This window comes from Atractosteus spatula, chromosome 10 (genome assembly GCF_055471065.1).
Source record: "Atractosteus spatula isolate fAtrSpa1 chromosome 10, fAtrSpa1.hap1, whole genome shotgun sequence".
In the NCBI taxonomy this organism is placed as follows: Eukaryota; Metazoa; Chordata; class Actinopteri; order Semionotiformes; family Lepisosteidae; genus Atractosteus; species Atractosteus spatula.
In genome coordinates this window covers 20,871,283-20,894,812 of record NC_142715.1, presented here as the reverse complement: position 1 = coordinate 20,894,812, position 23,530 = coordinate 20,871,283, and the positions used below count along the sequence as shown (strand labels likewise).

Genomic DNA, 23,530 nt, shown 5'->3' with positions numbered 1-23,530 from the left:
AGGGGCTGGGATGGTTTTTTACCCTTTGTGTTTCTTTTTAAAAAGAGGGCAAGCTGTCAGCTGATGTTGCAGTGACAACTGTGATTGGAAAGGATGCCAAAGATGTCAGACTGAGTAGATCTCTCAAGGAAAGTTCCGACAGAAGGACCTGTGTGTTTCGGTACAGGAGGTGAATTATTTAATTCTGTTTGGATATAGTTTCACTTTGGCTGCCTGCTCAGCCTGCTTTAGTCAGACCTCCTGGCTCCAGTCTGCTTCTACCAGGGCAGTGCAACAGGTATCACAATATGAACGTTAAACTAATAAAAAAAGACAGCAAATTGACCAAATGGTTCCTACCTGAGCACAGCAGGGACACTTCCTGTCCAGCACCACAGTTGACTCTCTGTGGAGAACTGCAGTTCACCAGGTGAGACTCGTCCCCAGAGCATTGAATACCTGTCAGACACACATCACTATCACTGTCCCATACAGAGAGTAGTTACAGACTTGTACTACAGAGCACTGAATACCTGTCAGACACACAGCACTGTCACTGTCAAATACAGAGAGGAGTTATAGACTTGTCCTACAGAGCACTGAATACCTGTCAGACACACAGCACTGTCACTGTCCCATACAGAGAGGAGTTATAGACTTGTCCTACAGAGCACTGAATACCTGTCAGACACACAGCACTGTCACTGTCCCATACAGAGAGGAGTTATAGACTTGTCCTACAGAGCACTGAATACCTGTCAGACACACAGCACTGTCACTGTCCCATACAGAGAGGAGTTATAGACTTGTCCTACAGAGCACTGAATACCTGTCAGACACACAGCACTGTCGCCAGTCTCATACACAGAGTTCTGGTGTATTTGTACTAAAGAGCCACAGCCCAGCTGTCTGCAGACCACAGAGGCCTCTCTGTAGCCCCAGGAGTGCTGGATGAGTCTCGCCCAGGTCCTGTTGTAGTGAACTTCTACCAGGCCATCACAGTGACTCTCTCCTCCTGACAGCCGGACTCCACCGTCTACAGCTGACAGGGAGGAATCTATAAAAATTAATAATCATGTTAATTTTCAGTCACACATTAGTAAAATAAAACAAACTCACAGAGGGGTTATCAGAAATGTTTTTTGTTTGTACAATTAACTTGATACACCACAGCTTATTATGTCACAACATACTGTAGTCTTTTAAAAATAGTCATCATAATTTTATGAATGGTCTTGCTTAAGAAGTTTGCTAGGAGGTCAAATTCTAACATCACACTTACTCTCTCTTCTAATACTATAAATATATAAATATTCACTGACTGACAACAGCTCTAGTTTCTAGGAGGGTTGTGACAGCACTGGGTAGGTGAGCTCAGCCCACACGTGGGGAGATGGGGGTTGGCTACCGGCCAGCACCTCAACAGGTGACTAGGACACTAAACGAGCACAACCTGCAGTGTGGACATCTGTGGCAGAAAGGGCTGTGAATGAGGAATGTGAATGTGGACTGACTTGTGTGTTCAGTTACACAGGGTGGGTGGAGCTGGAATTAGCTCCAGGGCTCCTATAAAACAGCATGAAGAGGTGGGTAATGGAAGGAAAATAGAAAACAGATAAGGATGGAATAAGTGGATGGATCTTGGGATTACAGTTGTGCTGGAGCTTTGCGGAGGTTAGGGCAGTTTGAAAAGTGAGGAATGTTTGGTGATTCTGGTAAGAAGGCTGCTTTTAATGGCATTCTGAACAGTAGGTCTACTGTGGCTGGCTTGGAGACCAAGACCATGTAAATGGATTTGGTTACTTCGTGAGTAAGTGGGACAGATTAAGATTTGACATCTTACTGATCCGTTATTTAAAGCTGTATTAATTCTGAAAATGTAAATATGTGTTGATTCTTACTAGAACAAATGACTCCAGCTTCCTGCCCATGAGAGCATGCAGCTCTGCCCCATGAAGAGAGAGCACACCAGGAGAGATGGGTCTCATTGCCGTGGCACTCAAAAACATCAACCCCTCTTGATCCATTGTCCTGTCCAAACCAGGCCTGTCCTGGAACTGCTACAGCCTCCCCACAGCCCAGCTGCTGGCAGAGAACAGTGGCGTCTCTCAGGTCCCAGTACTGGTCACACACTGTCCTGTATTCACCGCGGTACTGCAGCTCCACCCGGCCAGAACAGGAGTCAGGGCCGCCCACCAGCCTGTAGCCACTGTATTCTGCAGACAGGACAGGCGAGTCAGGAGCTGTACAATCTTAACATCACTCTAGTCTTTATACAAAGGACTGAGGACTCAGGAGCTATACAGCATAAACAAACTGTTATCTTTATAAAAAGACAGGGGAGTCAGGAGCTGTACAGTATGAACACAATGTCATAATGATTGATTTTACAGTGTGTTGATTGTAAAATAACTTCTCATACTTATACATACTTATTGAATATTTGGCTTCAATACACAAGAGTAATTATCTTTCGCATTGTGACAAAAACGAATCAAGCAATGTGGAAATCACATGACCACAAGACCACTGCCTGCTGCAGCTCACTGACTGATCCAAAGATATTAGTCTGGGCACAATATACAGTGCCCTGAGATACAACAGACAAGAAAATAAACAAATCTAAAAATTGAGGAAATGTATTCTAAAGAGGAAGAACATGCTAAATAAAATAAAAATCAGAATTATTTGTCCTTACGTATTTGATTAAACCAGATGATGGTGCTGTCGAACAGACAATGTTATCAAAGATAATTGGCAAAGCTATAAGGAAGAGATGTAATTAGCCCACACTGCTCAGAGTGAGACATTGATGTGTTTAGCTGCAGATCAATTCAGACAGCAGTGCTCTCACCTGTACAGACCAGGCTGATGTCATTGCTGTGAGAGCAGCTCAGAGTGAGATATTGAAGTGTTTATACAGCTGGGGATCAGTACAGACAGCAGTGCTCTCACCTGTACACACCAGGCTGATGTCACTGCTGTGAGTGCAGCTCTGATGCTCCCTGGTTGAGGTGGGACAGTTGTGGATTCTGGTCTCATTTCCCTGACACTGGATCTCCTCTGTCCTGATCAGCCCCTGCCCCTCTCCGAAATGAGCCCCTCTCAGCAGCTGTGCTGGAAATCCACAGTCTAGTTCACGGCAAACGACCTCCGCGTCCTTCATGTCAAAGTCGGCCTCACAGATCGTACCCCAGGATGGCCCTCGCAGAACCTCGACTCTGCCAGAGCACAGACTTCTGCCTCCTGCTAACCGCACTCCTGACATGTGACAAAGGTGGAATCACAGGATTTATACAAAATTTAATAGTATTACAGCACATTGCAGTGCACTTAATACAGTATATCAAAGTAAAATTAATCCAGAGAAATGAAAATGTTTAGATTATCTGTATTCGTTTTTAATCCTAATTTTAAAAGACCTTAAAATCATAATTTGCATTCAATCTAAAAGTTTGAGAAGTATTTCAATTTGCTTGGTCAAATCAGAAAATATCTCTGTTTCTAATTTAATATGAAGAGGGCAACAAAGCTGCAGGGAGGAGGTGCAGAAGGACATTCAGAAAGTTAGACTGATGCCTTGAGAGAAAATGAAGGAGGACTGAGATCAAGACAGACAGCAGGAGCAGCTTCTGGAGTCGCAACAGCAGTCAGAGAAACTGAAGCCTCATGAACATTTATGAACCATTTAAACTACATCACCATAATTCCAGGTGGTGCTGTCTTCAGAACACTCCTGAAGACAGCACCACCTGTGGAACATAAAAATAGTAGGAACAGTTACCTAATTCAGTCATTCAAAACCTGGGCTCATAGAGTCCAGAGAACAGGACTCACAGCCTGGCACTATTGGAGCAGCATTGTCTGACTTTGGCACTGACACACAATCTGGACAAGAGCAGGACTGTCACAGACTGGCACTACTGGAGCAGGACTGTCTGACCTGGGCACTGACAGACACTCTGGACAAGACCAGGACTGTCACAGCCTGGCACTGCTTGTCACAGCTTGGCATAATATGACAACTCACATTAGCTGAGGGTAAGATACAGTATAGCAAAGAGAAACAGACCACAATGAAGTATAGGGTCAGTTACCACAGCCTGTAAGTAGAAACAGCATTGTTCTTCATGTATTTACAGTATATATTGGTTACATAGGTGTGCATATGTGAATTTGTTTCATGTACAGTGCCTACATATTCTTTTCTATTTTGTAAAGGGGTGAGCATGTGGAGACAAGACAAGAATATGATTCCTGTCAAACACATGGAGAATGATTTGTCATCCTCAGTCAACTGTAAAGTGACATTTAAAAGCAGGAAGCTGTATAACCAGAGGAGATGGGAGCAGAAGAAGGGACTGATCAGTTTTGAGAATGATTTTTAAGAGTAACTGAGCTGGTAAGCAGCTTAACTTCCTGTTGTATTACTTCATGTGAAGATGCTCAGTCAACACAGAGGAGTTTAGCTTTTACTTTTTGGTTGTGTTCTTGGGTTGTGTTTCTTGTTCTGTAAATAATGAAACACTACTTTGGAAATGAAGGCTGTATTTGTATTTTTCCAAAGAGCTGCCTTACAGCACTTGGCTTCTGGGTTTTCACTAACTTAAAAAGTGTTTTTATTTTCTCAAACCTCATCCAGAACCCAGTGCCCAGCAGCTGCCCTGGAAGACACAAAACATAGGGATAGGGACATTTTCCCCGAGAGAAACAGAGATGTTATGTTAGATTCTTGAGTTGTTTTCTAAGAGTGTGAATATTTTCATTATGTGTTGAAAAAGGTTACATATGTACACTGAGACCTGAGGGCACTTTACCTAAAGGATTGCAGGAATATGGAACAAGCTATTCAGATATCCCAGCTTTCTTCAAGAAACAGATCAATCAGTAGATCAATACTATCTACCAAATGAACACGGAGACTGAAAAGTCTACTCTTAAAATTCTTAAGAAAAGAGTCATTTTGCTTTTATTCTACAGCGTTTAAACAGTGATGTAACTATTTTATTTCACTCATTCTCAGATAATGTGGTCATTGTTCTAATGGCTGTAAATACGTCAGAGAAAAGCAACCTATGTTCAATGTCAATGCTGTAATTCTTTGCTGAACACAGCTCTTTGAATCTGAATTTAATAGTAAGAGAGACAGAGCAGAACTATGAGTGAAAAAGATGCTGATGATTTAAATGGAGAACAAACTGGAGTTCAAAATCAAGATCTAGAATACATTAGTTCACTACAGATCTATAAGTCACACACTTTTACAGCCTTATGATCAAACCCTGTTCTTTGGCCTCATTATTGGTCAATTGTAAAACCTAACAGAAAGCATACAGGTGGGGTTTGGGTCCAGGCAGTTTTCAAACCATATTCAATATCTTTTCTGCACACTGCAGGAAATACAATCCAGAAGGAGAAAAGACACACAGTGACAGTGAGGAGTGCTGTCACAGCTTTCAGCAGGACAGGAGCAGTGGGAATGCGAGGATGGACAGATGGATCATGATGATGGACTCTAGATCAATGGAGGAGTTTTAATTGTCCTCAGTGCTGGAGACTGCAGGGACTCCTACCTGAACACCTCACTCCAGAATCATAGGCATGAGGATAGCCATACTGCTTCACTTCATCTTTTCGACAATCCGTCAGCGTAGACTCTGACCCTCTGCAGAAAACTTCATCCAGGAGGACTGATCCAGACCCTGGTCCAAAGTGAGCTCCTCCTGGTGCTGAGACAGCAGATCCACAGCCCAGTTGTCTGCACACCACTGCAGCATCATTGAGATCCCATTCATAACTGTTCACTGTCCCCCACTCTCCATCATGATACACCTCCACTGTCCCCTCACAGGGACTGGCACCATTCACCAGCCTCACATCAGCACTGCCTGCAGAGAGAGACAATACTTATCACCATGTCTACAGTATATTTTTATTTATACTGTATTTGAAACAAACCCGTATATTTTATATTAAGGTAACAAAGGTCTATTCCATGCTAAAGGGAAAAGAAAAAGATATGCTTTGGCTGTGCACTGCCTGGAGAGAGAGAAACAAACACTTATCACCACATCTACAAGATATTTTATGTTAAGCCATTTTAGAAACACACCTGGTATTTCTACTTTGTTTTATTTGTTTGATTGGATGGCTAGACACTCCCATGGAGAACAAGAGAAGTCCACCAGCAGCCATCTCACCTCTCCCTCTACACACCAGTGTCAGATCCTGTTATATATCTATCTGTCCATATCACTGTTTGACTGCAGAGGGCCTGGACTTGTGTTCCGCTGTGGTCTCTACTTTAGACAGTGACTGTAATGACTGTGTTCCTGGGTTTCTGGGAGCTGTGGTCAGAAGAGTGGACAGTGTCTCTAATGACTGTGCTCCTGTGGGTTTGGAAGATGTCAGTACTGCAATGGACAGTGGCTTTAATTACTGTATTTCTGATTTTTTTTAGGTGCTGTGGTCAAGTGGTCAGTACATTGGACAGAAGATGTAATGTTTGACCTCAGAGGGCTGGGACTTGCACTCCTGTGTGTCTGGGAGCTGTGGTCAATGTAGTGGGCAGTGTATTCGGGAATCTGTAGTCACTGCAGATGATATTGGCTTTAATGACTGTATGGCTTCAGATCAACAATTTGTGTCTGTGTGTTTCTGTAAACTCTGGTCACTGCAATGGACAGTGTTTGTAATGATTGGGATTTTGGGAACTTTTGTCTCTACATTGGACAGTGGACAGTACAGTGAACAGTGGCTGTAATGAATGTTTCTGGGAGCTGTGGTCAGTACAGTAGACAGTGGCTGTAATGACTTTGTTCCTGGTTTCTGGAAGCTGTGTTCAGTATAGTGGACAGAGGCAGTAATGACTGTGTTCCTGCGTTTCTGGGAGGTATGGTCAGTACAGTGGACAGTGGCTGTAATGATTTTGTTCCTTGATTTCTGGAAGCTGTGGTCAGTACAGTGGACAGTGGCTATAATTATTGTATTTCTGATTTTTTTAGGTGCTGTGGTCAAGTGGCCAGTACATTGGACAGTAGATTTAATGTTCTGCAACTTGTGTTCCTGTGTGTCTGAGAGCTGTGGTCAATGTGGTGGGCAGTGTATTCTGGGATCTATAGGCACTGCAGTGGGCATTGGCTTTGAAGACTGTATGACTTCGGATCAGCAATTTGTGTCTATGTGTTTCTGCAAGTTGTGGTCACTGCAGTGGACAGTGTTTGTAATGATTGGGATTCTGGGAGCTGTTTTCTCTACATTGGACAATAAAAGTAATGGCCACATGCTTTCAGAGGGCTAGGACTGTGTTCCTGTTTTTCAGGGAGTTTTGGTCACCGCTGTGCTCAGTGTTTGTAATGACTGGGATTCTGGGAGCTGTTTGCACTACAGAGGACTGTAACGGGAGCCAGTCCAGGTATAGTTCAGGACCCTATGCAGATGGTATAATCCGGATGAAAGTGGAGAAGGACAACAGGGAAAAGACGCAGAGGATCAGGACGGGTTGACAGACAGGGGTGCGTGACAACGGTGATCTGGTGCTCAGGAGGGGCGTGGTGATGACAAACAGCTCCAAAACAGTCTAAAATGGGGAAAATCTGGGGCACAGTTCAAAGTCCAAAACTGGGGGATCCATCCAAGATGAAACAGACACAATTAAAAACCGGAATCAGGATCCAGAACGGGATCCGGGACAGGGACAGGAAATAAAACCAGGATGATGAGGCCAGGCGCTCCAAGCCCCGGTCTCAGATGGTCAGGACGCTGTGATGAAGCCTATACCGTTGGGTCTCTCCTGGACCAGGGTTTCCGGGTGTCCATCTCTCAATGCTGAGCCAGTAATAGCGAGAGCGCCAGGCTTAAATAAGGAGGGGCAGAACAGGAGACAGGTGCATGTAATGAGCTAAAATACTTAAGAGCCAGAGCACCCCTAAGAGGAGGGATTATGATCGTGACAAGGACAGTGAATGCAATGACTACGCTCCTGGGTTTCTGGATGTGCTGTTCACAATACTGCACACTGGCTGTAATGACTGTACTAGACAGTTACTGTATTGACTGCAAGTCCTGGGACTCGTGTTCCTGTATTATTGGGACCTGTGGTCACTGTAGTGGACAGTGGTTTTAATGAATATGTGAGATTAGATAGTCCAGACTTGTGTCCCTGTGTTTCTGGGAGCTGTGGTCTCTACAGTGGACAGAGGCTGTAATGAGTTCAAAAGACCTGGATTTGTGTTCCTTGGTATCTGCGTGCTCTGGTCACAGTGGTGGGCAGCAGTTTTAAAAACAGTGATCAGTACTTTGTGTCTGTTTTCACTACAGTGCACAGTGAGTGCAAAGACAGTGCTCCTGGGTTTCTGGATGTTCTGCTCACTATAGTGCACACTGGCTGTAATCACTCTATGTCTTCTAACTGCTGGGACTTGTGGTCCTGTGTTTCAGGAAGCTGTGGTCACTGCAGTGGTGAGTGACTGCAATGACTGTAGAACATCAGATGGCTGGGACTTCTGGTCCTGGGTTCCAGAATGTTCAGGACTCTACTGGGCAGAGACTTGTACTGACTCTGTGTCTTCCATATCCTGGAACGTGCTCATGGGTCTCTGGGAGCTGTGGTCACCACAGTTGTCATTGTGATGACCCTAATGACTGTAATGACTGTAATGGATGTAATGACTATGTTCCTGAATTTCTGGGAGCTGTGGTCACTACAATGGTCAGTGGTTGTAATGAATGTATGTCTTCACAACCTTGAGGGTTCTGTTCTTCTGTTTCTTGGTGCTTTGTTCTCTGCTCTGGACAGTAGCTGTAAGAACACTGTTCCTGGGTTTCTCTGAGTAGTGGTAGCTACAATGGTCAGTGGCTGTAATAACTGTGTGACTTCAGAGGTCTGAGACTTGTGTTCCTGTGATTCTCCAAGCTGTGGTCACCGCAGTGGTTGACAGGTTGTGCTGAAATGTATGTGAAGTGTATAATCTCATTCTCTTTGTGTAATAAGTGCATGATGTATCTCCAGGATTTACATGTCAACACCTACATTTAACACATTTGACTGATTAAATTATATTAAAGAAAAATAATTTTGATAAAATAATACCAGATAGGTTCAAGACAAACAACAATACTGACACCCAGTGTATTACTGTGATGTTGTCCTGAGAAACTGCTTAAAAAACAATACCCGAGTCCTGTGGTTACGAATGTCTAATGATTGCCTGTTTAATATTTCAATATTTAATTTGTATTACCCATACTTATATCCTTGCAGTTGATAATAATTTCTGATTTCTAATGTACACAGAATAAATAAAAAACATTCTTATTAAAACTTCTAATATAAAGAAAATTACCACTTTCATTTTGTTACTAACCTAAACACAAATTAAATTATTTAGATGTGAAATATCATTCAAATCCTGTATGAATATGAGCCACGACTTCCTGAAGATTTTAAATTCTTCTTGAAGTGCCACAATGTCCTGTAGCTGTTAAATTATTGCTGTTACACTGCAGCTAATAATGGCACACTATCATACTAATAATTGTTCACAATTGATGTTTAAGTCTGTATTTTATAACTTATAAAGCAATAAAGATTGTAACCTTTATCAAGCTGAAAAGCTTTATCAGGCACAGCAAGCTTGGTCTACGTGAACGAGATAATACCAATATCAATTTTATTTTAACGTTATAAAAACTACAGTTGCCAATTGTCCTATGATTCCAGTATTTTACATTTTAAAAATGTAATTGTATGTCTTTAAAATGAAGAATTCCCACTCATTACTTCGTATCATATTGGAACACCTTTTCTTAACACTAGAGGAAATACTTGCTTTCACAGCAACTCTCAACGCAACCAAAAGACAGAAGCCTGGACAGTCTGAATACACAAGAGACATAACGGCAGCATTTAAAAAACAGTCTTGTCCAGTCTTTAATAGCACACTTATCTCAATTAGTACATTAATCTGTAATCAGAAAACATCAGTGTTTTAATAATGGTACAGTATGTAATACTATATTTCTATATATATATTTCTATTAATAAATCAATCTGTAATAAATTGTGTCTCAGTAATATTCCAGTCTTTAATAAAATATTGATATCTGTTAACACATCAGTCTATAATGATAAAATATCAGTGTCTCAGTAATACTCCAGTCATTAAGAAAATACTGATCACTATTAATACATCAGTCTGCAATAATAAAATATCTGTCTCAGTAATACTCCAGTCTTTAAAAACACACTTATATGTAAGTGCATATAATGCAAGTCTGTAATAATATCATACAGAGGCATCAGAACTGAACACACTAAAACAATAAACAAACCCAGGGTAAAGATTTCTAAATCACCCTGTATGATAGTATTAAATAAGTATTTTCTGATTTCATGCAAATGAAAAATTTCTCACATGTTATAGCATATCACCCAAATTATGTATACTTTATATAGAAAGTTTATTTTTAGAGTAACAGATACGTTAAACGACTTTTTAAAAGATTTTATACACTAAATATTTTTACAAATTATCAATAAGGAGTGATAATGACTAACCTCTGCTGTACACAAGGAACGTCAATTAATAAAACCCCAATGCTATCACAGATCTGTGACCCCAGCTCTCCCAGTGTGTAATAGTGAATTACTGTGTAATATATTACTAACATGTTAATATGAAGTTAACTGACATTTATACTGGAGACATGAATGACTGAAGAGAGACTACTTCCATTCATCAGAGTTATGCTAGTTGCATCCATGGTGTTTTGTATTTTTAAACAATAAAATTACCGTAGGCTGTTATTTATTTTTGAAACTTTCAAACCCAGAAAAATAAATCATTTAGAACACTTTTTGATAAATTCCCACAATGCTTCAAAATAAAATCTCTCACCTAAGCTAATTTTTACATTTCCTTTTTGCTCTTTATCTATCAAAAACTACAACCTTATGAATAATTTTACATTGATAGAGATTAAATTATTATTAAAACTGATGCTTTTAAAAATACAGTTGTTCTAGCAATCAATTATTTTCCTGAGTTTTAAAACCAAAATTAATGTAATTAATTAATTACAATATCAATATAAAGTTTTAATTTAATTTAAATAAAATATAATATAATTATAATTTTAATATTTTTACTAAATCACATAGAGCTGAATTCATATAAATTCAAATAAAAATAAGTCAAATAAAATATCCACCTAAAACTCCAATCTCCAACTAAAACTCTTATGAGCAACCAATTATTCCTCCTCCCTCACAATCCAAGAAAAAAGAAATTACAATATATTTTATATTTTTGGGAATTTTAATAAATTCCATTCTGAATTCAAAATAAAATACAAAGATCTCAAACTAGAACTATTCTAAGCAACCAATTATTTCTCCTCACTTACAAATCAAGAAAAATAAAGTTATAATAGACTTTTTTTTTATTTTACATCAGTTTACATCAATATGATTTTTACATCAAAATGTAAATGTAAATTTCTTGCTTCTTTTCCATTTAAACTTAAATTGCAGTTGTTGTCTGTCTGCCTGTTTGGAGAAGACAAGAGAAGATTGGTCACTTACTGGCTGAGCTGTGCAGCACCAGGACAGCGAGAGAGAAGATGGACAGGCAGCTCTCCATTGTCATCAGGACAGAGCGCAGCTGAGACCCCTGTCTTCACCCCTGAGCTCACAGGGCAACTGAGCTACTGCTCCGCACCCTGGACCCCCAGTAACAACACAGCCCCCTGCCCCGCCAATCACACACAGCACTGCCTTTTCAGACTGACAGCAGGAAGCTCTCACACAGGCGGGACGCCAATCACACAGGGCCCTTTCAGTCTTCTCCATATATATCAGAGCCACATCACTGCTTCCTCTCCCTGAAGACACTCCCAGCAGCGCGGAGGAGAGGAGAGACAGGAGCAGCTCTGTGTCTCATAGGAGGAAACACAGATACAGATACAGACAGCAGGGCTGCAGGTGCTGCAGGGGCAGGAAGAGATCAGATATTAAACTAAAAATATCTATGTAGTTCTAGACAAGTAATATAATTGTAAATCAGTATGAAGATAATTAAGTATATAAAATAAAAAGCTAAATTAAATTTGGATGTGTCCAGCAGTGTCCAGTGATCGGTGCCCTGAATATAGTCTTGTGTCTCTTGCTGCCTGTGTAAGGCAGTGTCCAGTGACTGGTGTCCTGCAGTGAGTCACAGAGAAGTTGTTGTGTCTCCAGACAACAGTATCTGCTGGTCCTGGTCAAGGACAGTGTGAGGAAAGCCTATGCCCAAGGTGGCAGTGAGGTCACTCAGGTCAGCACAGGAATACAGAGACAAGGTGGACTGAATAAAAACTGGCTGTCCTGTGGCTGTGATCAGAGATCAATAATTTAAATGAAAAAGAAAGAAAAGCCCAGCAGTGATTGCCCCCTCTGTACTAAGTCTGGTGGACAGCAGCTCTTCCAGTTGAGTCCCTCAGATCCTGAGTCTGCCCCTGTGCAGCTATATCTAACTTTCTAACAGCACAGTGGAGCTGAACTGGTACTGAACAGAGTGAGGACACAGCCCACCTCCTCCTCCTTATTATTATTATTGGTAGTAGTAGCAGTAGAAGTCGGAGCAGCAGTAAAATATTAGTAGCAGCAGTAGTGTCAGTGGCAGCTGCAGGTGTGGTAGCAGTAGTAGTATAAGTAGTCATGCTGTATTTAAACTCTCCTGTTCAATATAGCAGAGCTCCTGTGTTACAGTTTCACCATAATAACTGCAGCAATGGAAGCAGAAGAGCAGGAGTCAGTTTCACATTTGAAAAAACAACAAAATGATGAATTAGAAAAAAAAAACAGTCCTTCTTAATACAGCCTAACAGCAGTGATTTAAGGCAGAGCTTTACTGTAGCTGAGGTCAGACTCTGCAGTGAGTCAATGGTTTGTGCTCCTCTGAGCTCCTCCAGCACAGGAAGCCAGGCTGTACTGTGAGGCTGTGGGTGTCAGTGTGATGAGGCAGCTGAGAGCTGAGCTGTACAGAGAGACACACAGGGAGCCCAGTGTTCAGAGCTCCAGTGCTGCACAGGGAGACACAGGAGAGTCCAGTGTTCAGAGCTCTACAGGGTGACAGGTCCTCTCCCCACACAGCTCTCTCAGTGTGTCTCTCAGGGCTGAACAGGAGGGGCTGTTCCTGTCAGAATGGAGGCTGACTCTCAGAGCTCCAGTGTCAGTATGAGGAGACGCTCTCAGACCTGACTGCTGCCAGAGCCTCTGAGCCTGAGTGTCCATGAGCACTGAGCTCCTCAGCAGCTGAGAAAAGCCTCCTGTCTCCTGTGGTCACAGTGTGGTTGAACACCTGCACTGTCTTCCTGCTCCTTCTCCTCTCTCTCCCCCTTTCTGTCTCTCTCGCAGTGTGTGCTCTTATCTGTCCATCTCTCTCTCTTCTTCTCTCACTCTGACAGTCTGTGCAGAGTATCTGAGGGGATGTAACATAATTTCCCAAAGGAAAAGACTTCTCAGAGGCAGAATAAAAAAATCTTTATCTCCTCTCAGTCAGATTCACAGCTCAGACTCACACAAAGAGCTCTGGGACCCTTAATACTTTACCCAGACTCCTACCTCCTGAACAGACAGAAGCTCAGTTCCATCTTTCTCTTTATCCTGACAATCCAGGACCAGAGGACATTCAGACAATCAGTGCTGCTACATGAATAATATCAGACAGAACAGCCTGGACTCAAGTCATATTGCCCCCTTTTCTCCTTCCTCACAGCCTCTTAGAGACAGAGCAGAGCTCCTGGTTCTCCTCTCTGTGAACTGGGCTCAGGGGTCACTGATCTGGCAGCTGTGGGCTCTGTTCCAGGTCAGAAGAAGCTTCTATTAACCCTTTCCAGGACCTCCAGCCCTTCAGTATTACTGCCCTGATTCATTGTCTTTACTGTAATTCAGGCTCCAAACCTCTGTCAGAAGTGTTTGACTGACAATTGAGCAAAATGTGATTATCTCTTATTATTATTTTTACTTAATGAACAGCAGTATTGCCACTCTTATCAGTGTATTATGATTCTCAGCAGCAGCAGACCAATGGACATGTCTACATCAGTGACCAGTTGATCAGTCTGTAGCTCTGAGCAGTGGGACTCAGATCACACAGAAGACCTGTCTGTAGTTTTAATATTAATACTAGTGTTCATGTCAGTATTAACGATGATAGCGCTACTGATAGTTTTAATGCTAGTGTAACGCTTACGGCCGACAGGTACTGTGTAAGAGCCGGCTTACCAGAGCAGGTGACCTCACCACCCTTCCCAGTAATAGCAGGACCACAGCCCCTGGGCTGTGAAGAGATCTCTCTTTAGCTCACCAGGCTGGGTCCCTGCTGAGTGACACAGGAGTCCCAGGTTCAAGCCCCCAATGGTGCAGGGCCGACCTAATGCAGCAAGGGGACCCGCCTGAGCCCCCATTGCGTTACATTGGTTTCAGAAGTGGGGTGGGATAGCCCTTCGCTGGGGACGGCGAATTAAGCAGGGGAGACTGTAATGCTTACGGGGGCTCAGGCAGGCGCCCTTGCCACATTAGGTCAGCCCCGCACCGTCAGGGGCTCGAACCTGGGACTCCCACATCACTCAGTAGGGACCCAGCCCGGTGAGCCAAAGAGAGATCTCTCTCTCTACAGCCCAGTAGCTGTAGTCCTGCTATCACAGGGAAGGGCGGCGACATCACCGCTCTGGTAAGCCGGCTCTTACACAGTGCCTGTCGGCCGTAAGCATTACACTAGTATTCATGTTAATATTAGTATTAGTGATTATTATAGTTACTGTTAGAGTATTTACATTAGTAGTCATGTTAGTTTTAGTGATAGCATTACTGTTATTATTAGTATTAGTAGTGTAGTAGTAGTTTGTGTCAGGTTTAGTAGTTTAGTAGTTATGATGATAGTGTAAGTCTTAGCGATAGTGTTACTGTTGGAATGTTAGTGACATTTGTGTTAGTGTTAGTTATAATGTATTTGTAGTTATGAGTGTGTGGGTGTGTGTCTGTGAGTATTTGTAGTGTCTATGTGTGTCTGTGAATGTGTGTGATATGTGTGTGAGTGTCTGTGTGTATAAATGTGTGTGGTGCCTGTGAGTGTGTGTAATGTCTCTGTGTGAATGCGTGTGGGTGTGTGTCTGTCTGTGTGATAATGTGTGTAAATGTGTGGGTGTATATCAGTCAGTGTGTGTAGGTGGGCTTGGGCTCCACTGGTGTGTCTGACAGAAGTGACCCATCAACAGGTGTTGAGGTTCAGTGTCGCTTGCGAATGGAACCACTTTTTAGAGTCCAGACCAATTTTATCATTATTACTAGTAATAACAGCACTAGTAGTAGCAAGAGTATTAGTATCAGAATTAGTATTAGAATATGTAGTCATGGTCGTAGTAATAGCAGTAATAGTAACAGTGGATTATCCAAGCAGTTAGTTCAGAAACTACAGTATTACACATGTATACTCTATATTCTAGGCATGTTTTATAAAGTACCTGGATGCTCTGGATTAAAAGTCAAAATCTCAGAAAAAATTGATTGATTGATTGACTGTGAGAGTGAAGTCTGGTCGAACTCATTTGTCTAACAGAACTGTCCTGTCCACAGATGTCAACAGAGGTGAGCAGAGAAGATGTCCAGAGACTGGAGACGGGTTCGAGAATCAGGTCCCAGACCCAGAGAGCTGTGAGTCCACTGCTGGTCTTCTTCATATTGTGATTCTTCCTCTTCTTCCTCCTTCTGAAATTAAAGCTCATCGCAGTAGCAGGGCTCTGCCGTCCTCTCCTGAGGAAGAGAAAGACTCTACCTGACAGTGTGTGCATCTGCATGTGTGTTAGTGTGTGAGAGTCTGTGTCTGTGGGTGTGTGTTCTTGTGAGTCTGGTCCAGCCCGTGTCTGTAACAGAATTGTGTCTGATGTCCCAAAATCAGGAAGGAGGTAACACAGGTTGTGGAGCCAGACCCAAGACCCCAGTCTGTATTATTATTTTTAGGAGTGAGAAGGTGTGAGAGACAGGGGGTCTCAAACTCCATTCGTAGAGGGTTCGTCTCCTGATTTTCTGTCCAGATCTCGGTTACAAAGTATATCCAGTTTTTTAATTAAATGAAAAACGATTCTAATTTCCGTTTTTCGGGCCTACAATATTTAACTGTGCCTTGAATGTTTTGAGTCTTCAACAATGAGAGACATTAAAATATATTATTGAACACATTATTTCCACATCTTACTAAGAAAATAATTAGCTTAATTGTTTAATTGGCTAGCCCCAGTTTAAAAGAAAACCTTGAGATGCACATTCCAGTGACTGGAATGGGGCTTGAGACTCCTGGTCTAGTATAACTGGCCCTTCAACAGATCTCAGCAGGGATGTTTGGGATCATGAAGCTGGACACTGCTTCTGGATCGAGGATGACTGTCATGTAGGGTCATCTTGGGCCATGATGATGATGATGATGAAGGTGTGTTTGTGTGACTGGCTGGGTAACTCTTTCCTCCTCCCCAGCACCGCCGGGAGAAACTCCCTCAAGGCGAGAGAGGAATGACCAATCAGGGAGAGAGGCGGCACAGTGTTGCCTGGGGCAGATCCCAGAGGAACGTGAGTATTCGCTTCAACAACATGGTTGGGTAGCTTTTTCCACATCCTGACCACCCTCTAAGTACATAAGTACAGTAGTGCCTCCTGTCCTGACTGTAGGGTCTCATGAGATAAGCCAGGATATCGGCTTCAACAACATAACTAGACAGCTTGTTCCACACCCCCACAACTTCTATGTAAAGAAGTGCCTCCTGCTGTCCTGCTCAGTTTTAAATGCTGTTTTACTACTGTGTTTAATACTGTTTGACTAAGAATAAGCCTGTCCCAACACACATAAACTTGGTCGGCTGTTGCTGTTGAGACTTAAGCAGTCAACTTACTGACAGAGACGGGCATGACCCTGAAAGGACAGAGAGGGGCGACCGATACTGAGGCTCTGAGCAAAGACTGTTTACTCTACTACAGAGTAAGACTAAAAGTGTGTTCTGCTCAGGATGATGATGGTGATGCAGATAGTGGAGATAATGAAGGTGGTCTTGATGGTGATTGTCTTTATGAAAAAGCTGCTGATGATGATGGTGGACATAATGATGGTCATGATGAAGAAGGATATGGTGATGAAGTTAGTGGAGGTGATCATTTTTTAGAATGGTGATGAAGATGATGGTGACGAAGATAGTGGAACTTGTGATGGTGCAGGTGATGATGATGAAGATAGTGGGGGTTGTGATGGTGGATGTGGTGATGAAGGTGACACAGTCATGCCTGTGTGTGGGTGTGTGTGAAAGGGGAGGTGGGGTTGGGTCACGTCTGCTGCTACCATCTGATGGGACAGTACCTCTCCTCCTGCAGATCCTTCAGGAGACAATTGCAGACTGTTGGAGGAAGAAGGAGCAGACTCCCCCTGTGTCTCACCACAGGATGCCTAGAGCTGTGAGTCTATGAGCCTAATGTGTCTGTGACATCTGTTGAAATGTTTGCTCTTAGCTGTAATGATGGTGACTGTGATTGCTGAGAGACCAGGGGCAGGGCCTTGTCCTCCTAGAGATGACCCTCTCAGTTTTCTGTCTGTGCACTCATACCCTCTCTCTGTCCTCCTCATGCCCTCTCTGTGCCCCTGTCCCCTCAGGTCAGCCAACCAATCACCAGTCAGGTGCGGACCTGGGCTCAGAACATGATGTCCTCTGTCCAGCTGGACTGCCTGGAGCTGTACGATGAGGTCCTGGCCAAATTTGGATCGGCGGGATTGGAGAGTCCCTGAAACCCCTCCCCCGTGCTCGCACTGCGGTACACAGGAGCTGGGCTGACACTCCTGTCCCCCTCAGCTTTCCAAGATACCTGCGTCACCCCTCTCAATTATTGTTATTTCAACTGGGTGGGTGAAAGACACATCGCTTACAGATCACCACTAGGGGCCAGTATAGAGTGGGTGGTGAGACTCTTGGTCATCGATGGCAACAGCGGGGTGACTCCCCCTCTCTATATTGGCTCTATTAACAGTGGGGTGACCCCCCTCTCTTTTGGCTCTCTGTTGGTAATTGGTAAGAGACACCACAGTTCCACCCCTTGTCTCCTGCCTGGCGCTGTGGAGCATTATTGAGGTATGCTGATGATTCACTGTCCTTGTTCTCCCTATCTGGTACAGGAGTTGGTACTGAGTTAGTGGAGTTTCATGGTAAATATGATAAGAAATTTGACCAAATTCCAAAATTAAAACAATGAAGACAACAGACAACACAACGGGAGGTCTGATAATGGAGGTTTGGTTTGACAGCAGCAGACATGGTCAGGACATCTTGCCTGATTCTCCCTCCCCTTATTCCCAGGATTTTCCCTTCCAGAGCACAGGAATCATGAAGCAGGACGACTACGAGGAGGCGAAGGAGACACTGAAGTCCTACTTCAAAAACATGAAGGTCAGGTGTGACTTCTCAGAGGTGGACAAGTGCTTCGGCCAGGCTGCAGCCGAGCTCGACCTCATCCTGCAGAAGTACCTGGGAGAGGCTGTGGCCGAGGTCTGTGAATAGCAGGTTTATTTTTTCTCTTTGTAATAGTCTTAGACAGTCTGACCTGTTGCAGGCCTCAGCAGGAACAGAAAGGTCTTCTGTGTGTCTTCAGTCTCCACAGCCCAGGAGACGCATGATCTAGGTGGGCGAGGCTGTTGAAGAAAACAAGTTGTCCATCCCTCCCTCTCCTGGACCTCGGCACTCCTGGGCCCTCCTTCCTCAATCATCTGTGACCCTGCTGAGCTCAGAGAAACCCCTGGTGACTGTGCCATGCCGGCCCCATCAACCCCCGGAGGAGCCCCCTCCTTTGAGGAACGTCGGAGTTCCTGAGACTCAGAGACAGGTGGGAAGAAAACAGAACCTCTGTCCTTGTGTAGAGTCAACTGTACAGACTTTTATTAGACACACCATATAGACTCACACCTGTACAGTCTTTTTGGACACACTGTATAGTATCATCTGTACAGATTATTATTGGACACACTGTGCAGACGCACCTGGTATCCAGACTAATACAGTATTAGAGACTCAGTACATGTGGACCTAGAGTGCATACAGAAATGGAAGTGAAGGGTGTCTCCATTACCAAGGTCTGCTGTGTGTCTTCAGCCTCTACAGCCCAGGAGATGCATTTTACAGGTGGACGAGAACCAGCTTTCCACACTTCCTCTTTTGGACCTCGGCGCCCCTGCGCCCTACCTCCTCAATCACCTGTGATCCCGCTGAGCTCATTAAACTCCCTGCCAACTGCTCCATGCCGCCCCCATCAACCCCCAGAAGAGCCCTCTCCTTCGAGGAATGTCAGAGCTCCTGAGATTCAGAAACAGGTAAGAAGTGAACAGAACCTCTGTCCTTGTGTAGAGTCAACTCTACAGACTCTTATTGGACACACTGTACAGACTCACCTGTACAGGATCTTATTACAGTCACAGTGCATATACTGAGGGTATATTAAGAATAAGAAGTCAAGAATTGACCCCAGCGGTAAAGACCAGTGTGTGTACCCAGTGTGTGGGAGGCTTGAACATCCGATTTCTTTCTTCTTTCAACAATTTGATGTTTCAGAAATAAGAAATGAAACCATTCATTGATGTAAATTCTGAATGTAACACTTTTGATGGGAACAATTTTTTTGCAAGAAACTTTTTAGAACCATTTTATGTGCTTATAATGTCTTTTTTATTATATTAAAACTATCAATTAAAAATGAAGGAGCTCTTGGCAACTCACAATGAAAATATCAACCCCAATGGAAAGGGAAACTTAAATGTTTGTTATCAATATGTATACATTGGACCACACAAAGGAGAAAAGCCACTGTGGACAAATCCACTCATTGAAATATACAGCATCGCTACCTCACTTAGAACTGCAGAAATGTTATAGCTACAGATTGTTACAGGCGTCTGGGTTCAAATGACAGGAAAGATGAAAGTTCAAACAATTCACACTTTGACACACTTTAACCACAGTGTCACCTGTAAAATAAGTATACTTCCAAAACAGTAGCATATAGTGTAAAACAATATTTTATAAACTTTCAGTCTGGATCTTTAAAAATTCATATAATTTTTTGTCAGCTGAAAATGTTAGGCTGCCTGCTTTTAGGGGGGAAAATAATTTTTCAAATTTACATGTAGATATTAAAATAACATATTTTCACATCTAAATACAATTATAATAAAATATACAAAAAAAGCCTTATTTTCTTTAATGATATGAGTTCTACAATAATGATACAGTATTGTACAAAATGGTATGATCTGAAGAATCGCCAGAGCACAATGTATCAATTTGGGTGACACTAAGAGAAGAGGGACACAGCATGGAAATACACAAGGTTTATTTTCAACAACAAAAATTTGCTTGAAAATAATTTGACAAGGAGGAAACCTTACATGCATGGATACCAGTATTTCCCCAGTAGGTTAAAATGCAGCAGGGAACAGTATAACAGAAGGTCAGTGTCACTTGATATTGCATCACAGAGGCTGATCTCTTCTTCATCATATCCACCACTTCCAGAAAGCCAGTACACATAATTGTGAGGGTTTAAATTCAGAGGGAAAAATAATTCTCTAAATTAAATGTTATGCTGCACAGAGAGCCTCACGTGTATGTGGTCAGGTAGCTCAGTTGGATCAATTGTCGTTCTAATAACTCCACGGTTGTGGGTTTGATCCCTAACAGGCCAGGAGATCTCCTTATCTTTTTCCAAAACCATTTGATCTTTCAGTCCATGGTGAAATATATTGTGTTGAAAAGATGCCACAAACTGTTGACAAATGCTAGTGCTGCAGGTGAAGAGGAAAGCATTCAGATTTATGAGTTTCTTATGTGGAGCAAAAACTAAAGTGTCACCATTTGCATATGTGAGGCTTCCAAATCAGCTCTCTGTAAAGACGCTTAAATCTAGCCTGTTAAGTAAAAAATATTTTAGCTGGGGATCCTCAAATCAGGTGTGTAGAAAAGAGCACCGTTAAACACCATCGGGAGTGCAGAACATGTGATAAACGTGTTCTTTAAACAAAAAGTGAAAATAGTGAATTTGTCTTTCACTTAGACATTCATCGAAAGCTCAGTAAATGATAAAGCGTGTTTACTGAGCGAGAGACTCGTGTTCTGAATTCTCATCAGATTAACCAGTAATACAGCTACTAATAAAGGTTTACATTAATCTTAATTATTAATAAATTACACTTTTATTAATAAAGACATGTTTTGATCAAATTAATTGTGAATAGTTGTGGTGTCTAGAAAACAATTTTAGCTAAATATTTCAAGCGAGTGGTGAATACTGTATGTTCGTTACTTTGTGACCATATTATTTCCACTACATTCAGAACAGTTCAAAAGCGATCGACTGTTCCACTACTGAGCTACTTAAACCCTGTGAAGAGGTGGTTTAAGTTAGTCTCCTACATCAGTAAGATCTAATGGGCAGCAGATGTTATTTTAGGTCTGTTGCAATTGAGAACAGGTTTAGTACAGAGCTGTTGACAAATTTCAGCAGCCAGGTTCGTAGCAATGACCCATTGTAGGGTCATTGCCAATCAGCCACAAGAAAAAAAAAAACATCATTTGTGCCTTTATTAAAAAAAAGGAAAAACAGAGTAGTAGTTCATGTGGTAATTTCAGGTACAATGTAAGAACTTAAGTTAACTAGTCCCACAGTAATGCGTGGGGTCCTATCAATAGAAAAAAAAATACTTGTAACCCAAAAACACAACAACCACAATGCGAGAAGCCTTCCGGGAACCTCGGTAAATCACTGTAGTAGTCTAACGACTACAGAAAATAAAATAAAAAAATACTTAAGGGAAAACAAAAAGAACATTAAAAACAAATCTGGGAAACAACAAAAACACAGAATCTAATGTGAGAGCTTTTTCAAGTCTTTGGTACCCCATACTTTGGCTTCCTTAGTCCCAGTAGACCTCTCCTCTATCTATCTGTGTACAGATCAGCTGGGGGTCCACAGCTGATGGGAATTTAAGTAGTGACGTGCGTCAGCTGCAAAGGAAAAAGTATAGGTTTATTCCATGCAGAAAAGAGAAGGAAACACAACGTGGACCCTTCTTCGGGTGTGACGTGGAATAAACCTTTACCTGTTCCTTTGATGTTAATTTAGACTGGATCTCCAGCAAATACCTAACAGGCTACAATCCCGTTAGATAAGGTGTTAAGGACGACCTATAAGTAGCAGTATCTAAAGTGGACAGTTGCTTTCAGTAGCTAAGGACAGGCTATACTGCTCCATCTGAGGCTCAAACTCACAACTTCGGCATGACTCTGCCGTGCATTGTTGTATAAGTACCACGCGCTGACCGATTGCGCCACTGGAGCCGCGTCAACTACTTTCCCTTCACACACTGACGTTGCACAAACACAGGGTGAAAACGATTTCGGCATGTTTTCCGTCTCTCCGTGGGAGAAAGGGACAGTAAAAGAGCGAGGAAACTACAAGGGAAGAAAATGAAAAAATAGTGCTCACTGCAAAAGAGGGAGGAGAGAGATGGTCAGACACGTAAATCAGCCCGGCGGATTTACACTACAAATTTGTCATTTGTAGTGACATTTATGAGTCTTCATGTGTCTGAAACTGTCCAGTTTGTATTTTCGTTTAAAAAATCCAGTAAACTTGAATAAGACAAGAAGGCACACACTGCACATCTGCGGAACATCACGTCCGATGTTTACAGTGACATCAGAGATTGAAAGCGAAGTCGTTTTTTATTAAAAGTTCAAGGAAACCTGAATATGTTTGCTAGACGTATTTCAGAATCACAGTGAAATGTAGTACGATTGCTGCACAGATCTGCAGTCTGCAATTAGAATACGGTTTGTGCGTTGTATAAAATATGCCATTCAAAACTTTTCTAAAACTGCAGAGATACATTTCGGAATGCGTCTTCCTGTAAAAATAAAATATCTATTTTATTTGACAGGCGCTATAAGCAGAGTCTGAAGCCAGCTCCACAGAAGAACTATATTCAGTGGGCCAAAAAAGTGGGTATTTCACTAAGTGAACAATTACTGTACATCATAATCATATTTGTTTTACTTCTCCTGCCATTGCAATTTGTGCACAAAGATTTTTTTTATTTATTTTCAAAATGTATTAGCCTTGATGGAAAAGAAAATTAAGTTCTGGGCGCGGTGGCCAAGTGGTAAGGCGTCGGTCTCGTAAACCGAAGAGCGCGGGTTCAAACCCCGTCCGTGCCTGGTTTGCTTACCACGACTTACCTTTATCTAAATCGTCAATTGTCTTGCAATGTAGAAATCTCTGTAATAATAAGAAAAGAACTGTCAGTAGTAGTTAATAATCCTTTGACAAAGCAACGGGCATCCTCCACCGCTTGTCAGGATGGCTGAGTGGTCTGAGGTGCCAGCCTCAAGAACTCAATCGTGTGTAGTGACAGTTGTTATTCACAACCCGGATTTCTATGGAAGCCCGTTTCCGCCAGGGAGTAAAAAAAAAAAACCGCTATGGTATCTCAGA

General features: G+C 42.4%; 1 non-coding gene and 1 pseudogene across 1 annotated transcript; one reads left to right on the top strand and one right to left on the bottom strand.

The window, feature by feature from the left end:
- Positions 1–14,427, bottom strand: part of LOC148825753 (antigen WC1.1-like) — a 29,468-nt pseudogene extending 15,041 nt beyond the window's left edge.
- An 8,754-nt stretch (positions 14,428–23,181) lies between these two features.
- trnat-cgu (transfer RNA threonine (anticodon CGU)) lies at positions 23,182–23,253 on the top strand. Its single transcript has one exon. It is a non-coding gene; the product is annotated as a tRNA-Thr (tRNA).
- The last annotated feature ends 277 nt before the right edge of the window (positions 23,254–23,530 follow it).